A 6,856-nucleotide genomic window follows, 5' to 3' on the forward strand; every position below is an offset into this window, starting at 1 on the left:
TGGGTAGGACATCTCTTCTTGGTGATTTACATTTCAAAAATGATCTGATATTTTGTATAAAGTTGAACCTTCACTTAACATGTAGTTAAGTAATCCCACTGCTAGGTGTTTATCCAGGTGAAATAAAGGTGGGTTCACACAAAAACCTGTATGCAAATGTTTATTTGTACTAAGCATATGTGGCTTTATTCGTATTTATCCCCAAATGGAAACAACAGAAGTGTCTTTCACCTGGTGAATCAATGAACAAAAGGTGGCATAGTTGTAAATGGAAAACTACTCAGCAATAAAAAGGATTAAACTCTCCATACACACATGGATGAATTGCAGATATATTATGAGGTGAAAGAAGCCAGATTGTATTTACATGACATTCTGGGAAAAGCAGAGTGTCAGAAACAGAACCATGCCTTCTAGGAGTTGAGGACGGTAAAGGAGAGGTTGACTACAAAGGAGCAGGAGGGAATTTGGGGGTGGGGTGCACGGAACAGTTCCATTTCCATATCTTGATTGTAGTGGCCAAAACTTACAGAGCTCTATCTGCCAAAACTCACAGAAGTGTACAATTAAAAGGTTGATTTTTATTATAAGAAAATTATACTTTAATAAGAACTAAAAATACATACTATTTTAAAAATCAGCTTTAGCAAGAGGAAAGATTAAGTTTATATCCAAAAGAGACCACTCAGTCATTGTAGAAACTAATTATTTTTAAAAACAAATACCATTGATTTTAAGTGTTTTCCAGCTTCATTGCAATATAATTGACAAAATTATATATATATATGTAAAGTGTACAACATGACGATTTGATATAAACATTGTGGAATGATCATCACAGTCAAGTTAATTAACACACCTGTCAATCCACCTAGTTACATTTGTGTATGTGTGATGACAATACTTAAAATTTGTCTCTTAGCAAATTTCAAGTATATTATATAGTTATTATTTACTATAGTCGCCATGCTATTATTACTCTCTAAACAACATCTTGCTATTTTTTCCACTACCTAGTCCCTGGCAACTACCATTCTACCATCTGATTCTCTGAGTTCGACTTTTTTTTAGATTCCATATAGAAGTGGTATTTGTCTTTCTCCATTTGACTTCTTTCCTTTCTTGTCTGACTTATTTCTTTTCTCTGACATTCACTTAGCATAATACCCTCAAGGTCTATCTGTGATGTCACAGGGGGCAAGATTTTCTTCTTTCTCACGCTGAATAATGTTCCATTATATATATCACATCATTTTATCCATTCATCTGCAGATAGACACTTAGGTTGTGTTCTGTATCTTGACAACTGTAAATAATGCTGCAATGAATATCAGAGTGCAGCTACTTCTTTGAGATCATGATTTCATTTCCTTTGGATGTATACCCAGAAATGAGATTGCTAGATCCTATGGTAGTTCTATTTTTAATTTCTTAAGTAACCTCCATACTGTTTTCCATAGTGGCTGTACCAATTTACAGTGCCACCAGCAAAGTATGAGGGTTCTCTTTTCTCCACATCCTTGCCAACATCTTTCTTGTCTTTTTGATGAACTGTTCTAACAGATATGAGGAGATACCTCACTGTGGTTTTGATTTGCATTTTCCTGATGATTAGTAATGTTGAGTGTTTCATGTACCTGTTGGCCATTTGCATTTCTTCTTTGGAGAAATGTCTATTCAGGTCTCTCATTGTTATTTTAATAAGAAATGTTTATTTGGCCTTTATCCCATTTCTGGCACAGAGCTTCTAAAACCCTTGGAATTTCCTGAGTGAGGAGGGCACTAAAGTTGTCTCTTGTTATGTTAATGACAGGACTTTTAGAAGAAGGGACCAACTTAGCTGGTTAGAAGGCTGGAACTTTCAGTCCTACCCCACTGACCTCCAGGGAGTGGAGAGGGTTTGGAAGTTGAATCAATTGCTGGTGGCCCATGACTTAATCCATTATGCTTATGTAATGAGACTTCTTAAAACCCCAAAAGGACAAGGTTTGGAGAGCTTCCAGGTTGGTGGACATGTGGAGATTCGGGGAGTTGTGAACTAGGAAAGGGCACGGAAGCTTCACATTCTTTTCCCATACCTCCTTGCCCTGTGCATCTCTTTGCTGTTCCTGAGTTATATCTTTTTTATAGTACATTAGGAATCTAGTGACTAAATGGGTTTCCTGAGGTATGTGAGCCACTCTAGCAAATTAATAGAACTCAAGGAGGTCTAGGAACCTCCAGTCTATAACCTGTTAGTCAGAAGCCCAGGTGACAACTTAGACTTGTGACTGGTTTCTGAAATATGTGTGTGTATGGGGTCCTACTTCTGTAGGACTAAGCTCTTAAGCTCTGGGATCAGACACCATCTCCAGGTACATAATGTCAGAATTGAGTTGAATTTTAAGACACACAGCTAGCATCCTGAGGATTGCTTGTTGGTGTGGGGAGTTATTCCAACTCCCCATGGAGTTGGAGTTATTCCAACTCCCATGTTGAAATTGGTAACCAGAATACTTAAGGACCTTTGCTTTGGTTGAATTATTTGTTTTCTTGCTATTGAATTGTTTGAATTTCTTATATTTTGGATATTTGTCCCTTTTTAGCTATATCAGATATATGGTTAAATATCAGATAAATATTTTTTTCCTATTTGATAGGTCACCTGTTGACTCTTTCCTTTGCTATGCAAAAGCTTTTTACTTTGATGTAGTTCTGCTTGTTCATTTTTGCTTTTATTGCCTTTTCATCACCAAGACCAAAGTCAAAGAGTCTACCCTCTATGTTTTCTTTGAGTTTTATAGTTTCAGGTGTAAATTCAAATCTTTAATCCATTTCGAGTTAGTTTTTGTGAGTGGTATAAGATAGGCGTTTGGTTTCATTCTTTAGTATGTGTATATTTAGTTTTCCCAGCACCACTTTTTAAAGAGACTTTCCCAGAATTTTTTGATTTTAGCACCCTTGTCAAAGATTAGTTGACCAATGGTTAGTTGACTGTTAGTTGACTGTGGGTTTATTTCTGGGCTTTCTGCTCTCTTCTTTTGGTCTGTGCCTATTTTTATGTAGGTACCATACTGTTTTGATTACAGTAGTTTGAAATCAAGAAATATAATACTTCCAATTCTGTTCATCTTTCTCAAGATTCCTTTGGCTTTTGGGGGTCTTTTGTGGCTTCTTAGTTTTTATTTTAAAATCATTTTATTCTGGACTGGAAGTGGTAGTGAAGTTCTTACATTTTGTCCACCCAGAGGAAGAGGAGCCAAATTAATGAGTCCAGAATTTTCCACACATATTATCATAATTCTGTCTTTCAGATTCTAAAGGACTTGCATGTGAATTCTATCATGTGATCTTAAAATTGCCCTGTGAGAGGGGCGCCTGGGTGGCTCAGTGGGTTAAAGCCTCTGCCTTTGGCTCAGGACATGATCCCGGAGTCCTGGGATTGAGCCCTGCATCGGGCTCTCTGCTCAATGGGGAGCCTGCTTCCTCCGCTCTCTCTACCTGCCTCTCTCTGCCTACTTGTGATCTCTGTCTGTCAAATAAATAAATAAAATCTTAAAAAAAAAAAAAAAACACTTCCCTGTGAGGGTGGGCAGAACAGATAATTATATCTTGTTATAAACAAGGCTCAGAGTAAATATATAACCAACATTTCCTAAAATGCTATGTATACCTCATTCATTTTTTAAAACTTTGATGAGGGCCTAGTACCTGCTGGGCCTATGCTGAGCAGCCCCTGCTCTGGAATTGCTCACAATCTAGAAATCTCCAAGTGAAGAATGACTATGACTTCAACGAGGTATGACCCCAAACCTGACACTTTAGACACAGTATCTGTAGTGACACTTAGGGCTAAACTAATTCACTGAAAATTTCCTCTTCCAAAAGTATAAACTTACATTATTTGAAGAACTAGAATCTCAATTAATATCATCATAATTGATTGAGCACTTAATATATATATCACCACATGAGTATTATTTGGTACTAAGAGACTGTTACTGTAAATTGTTTGACTTAGGGCAAGTATATTTATCTTTCTAATTGTTAAGTTTTCTTATTTGTAAAATGAGAGGATTGTGCCTGTCATCACTAAATCCTGGGTTAGAGTTGAAAATATCAATATGAATTCATTTTTATCTTAATATAGATGCAGATGGATAAATATGGAAATAAATCTGTGTGTATTCATGTGGTAGTATATGTATACATATATTTTCAAGCTCTGTCCTCTGAAGGGCCTAGAAAAAAATGACAGCCCAGTAGCCATGAGCACACCTGCACCCAGGTTTTGGTTTCTAATACCATGCTCTAATAAAAGGAACCAGGACTCTTGGGAGAAATGGCTACTTTTAGGACTGGGACACTGAATATGTAAGATGAGTCTGGAGCATCTGGTAGTGCCAGAAAGTGAAGAAGTGCTTAAACCAACCAAACAAGCAAACAAACACACAGGAAACAACCGGTGGTATGGCACAGAGACAAAGGAGTCAATGCAATAGCTCCTAATGACTAAAGAAGGAATAATATGAGCAATGAAATAAATAATACAGTACTGGATTATAACCCAAAGTATAATATAAACATCCATGAGTCTGTGCTGTTAATAAAGAAATGATTAAATAAGCAAATAAAGGGAAAAGAATTCTTCACATACAGAAAAATTCCAAAAAATTTATGTTAATATTCTGTCCTTGAAGAGATGGAACATAACTGTCAACTGCTTAAGTGTAGGCCGAGTATAGTAATTCCTTCTAAAGAGTACAATATATAAGGGGGAAAAGGAATAACTTAACAGTAGAAAGACATGACAAACACTACATCAGCCAGTTGATCAAGATTAACATCATTAATGATAAGTCATTAGTAGTATGTACCCTTGGTATAATATAATGAGAATAACACTTTACCTCTGTGGTCTTTTTCCTGAGAAGCTATAACCTCAGCCTTATGGTGAGAAAAAATATTAGACACTCACCAGGTAAGGGATATTCTACAAAATGCTTAACTAGTAGTAGTCTTAGGAAGATCATCAAAAACAAGGAAAGTCTAAGAAACTATCACAGTCTAAACAGGCCTAATGTTGAGGGGTAATGTATTTTGAGTGGGATCCTGTGACAGAAAAAGAACATTAGAAATAGACTAAATAAATTAGAAAAAAGTACAGGGACGCCTGGGTGGCTCAGTTGGTTGGACGACTGCCTTCGGCTCGGGTCGTGATCCTGGAGTCCCGGGATCGAGTCCCACATCGGGCTCCCAGCTCCATGGAGAGTCTGCTTCTCTCTCTGACCTTCTCCTCGCTCATGCTCTCTCTCACTGTCTCTCTCTCAAATAAATAAATAAAATCTTTAAAAAAAAAAAAAGAAAAAAGAAAAAAGTACAGAACTTCGTTCTTTTTAAAAGTGTCAAGGTCCAGAAAGGCAACAAAAGCCTTAGGAGCTGACAAAGATTGGGGGAGAATAGGATACATAACAACTAAATACAATATGGAATCCCAGAGTTGATCCTGCAACAGAAAAATGAAATTAGTTTGAAAATTAGTGAACTTTGAATAAGGTCCGTAGATTAGTTAACAGTACTCTATCAATGTTAATTTCCTTGAGGACTATAATGTTATATGAAATCTTATAATTAGGGAGTCTTGGCTAAGGGTATATGAGAACTCTCTGTACTGTTTTTTTTTTAATTGAAATATTCGGGCAAATGGGTGACAGTTGGTTAAGCATCTGCCTTTGGCTTGGGTCATGATCCCAGGGTCCTGGGATTGAGTCCCATGTTTGGTGCCACCTGGTGGGGAGCCTGCTTCTCCCTCTCCTCCCTGTTCATGCTCTCTTTCACTAGCTCTTTCTCTCAAATGAATAAATAAAATCTTAAAAAAATAAAAAATAAATAAAAATGAAATATAATTGATCTACAATATCTTAATGGCTTCGGATGTTCATCATAGTGATGTGATATTTTTATACATTATGAGATGAGCCCCCTGATAAGTCTAGTTACCACCTGTCACCATACAAAGTTATTACAATGTTATTGACTATATTCCCTATGCTGCACATTACATCTGCATCACTTATTTATTTTATAACTGGAAGTTTCTATTAAGAAATCCCCTTCACCTTTTTTGCCCCTCCCAACCCCTCCTCACTCTGGTAACCAACAGTTTGTTTTCTATGAGTCTGCTTCTGTTTTGTTTTGTTCATTTGTTTTGTTTTTTAGATTCCACATATAAGTGAAATCATATAGTATTTGTCTTTGTCTTTGTCTCGCTTATTTTACTTAGCATAATATTCTCTAGGTCCATCAGTTCTGTCAAAAGTGGCCAGATTTCATCCTTTTTTAATGCCTGATAAATATATATATTTATCTTCTTTATACTACATCTTCTTTATCCATTCATCTATCCATGGACACGTAGTTTGCTTTCAAATCTTGGCTGGGGTAATTAATGATACAATGAACATAGGAATGCATTTATCTCTTCAAATTGGTGTTTTCATTTTCTTTGGATAAAGACCCAGAAGTGATGGGCATTGAGGAGGGCACATGTTATGATGAGCGCTGGGTGTTATACATAAGTGATGAATCATTGAACACAACATCTAAAACTAATGACATACTGTATGTTGGCTAATTGAATTTAAATTTAAAAATATGCAGAAGTAGAATTGTTGGATCATATGCTAACTCTAGTTTTAAATTTTGAAGAATCTCCATACTGTTTTTTATAGTGGCTGTGCCAGTTTACCTTCTCACCAATGGTGTATGAAGATTCCCTTTTTCCACATTCTCCCCAACATTTTTTGTGTTTTGTCTTTTTGACAATAACCAGTCTCGTGTAAACCAATCTGATGAGTCAGTATCAGTTGTGAGGTGA

The sequence above is a fragment of the Mustela nigripes genome, chromosome 14 (assembly GCF_022355385.1).
Source record: "Mustela nigripes isolate SB6536 chromosome 14, MUSNIG.SB6536, whole genome shotgun sequence".
Lineage (NCBI taxonomy): Eukaryota > Metazoa > Chordata > Mammalia > Carnivora > Mustelidae > Mustela > Mustela nigripes.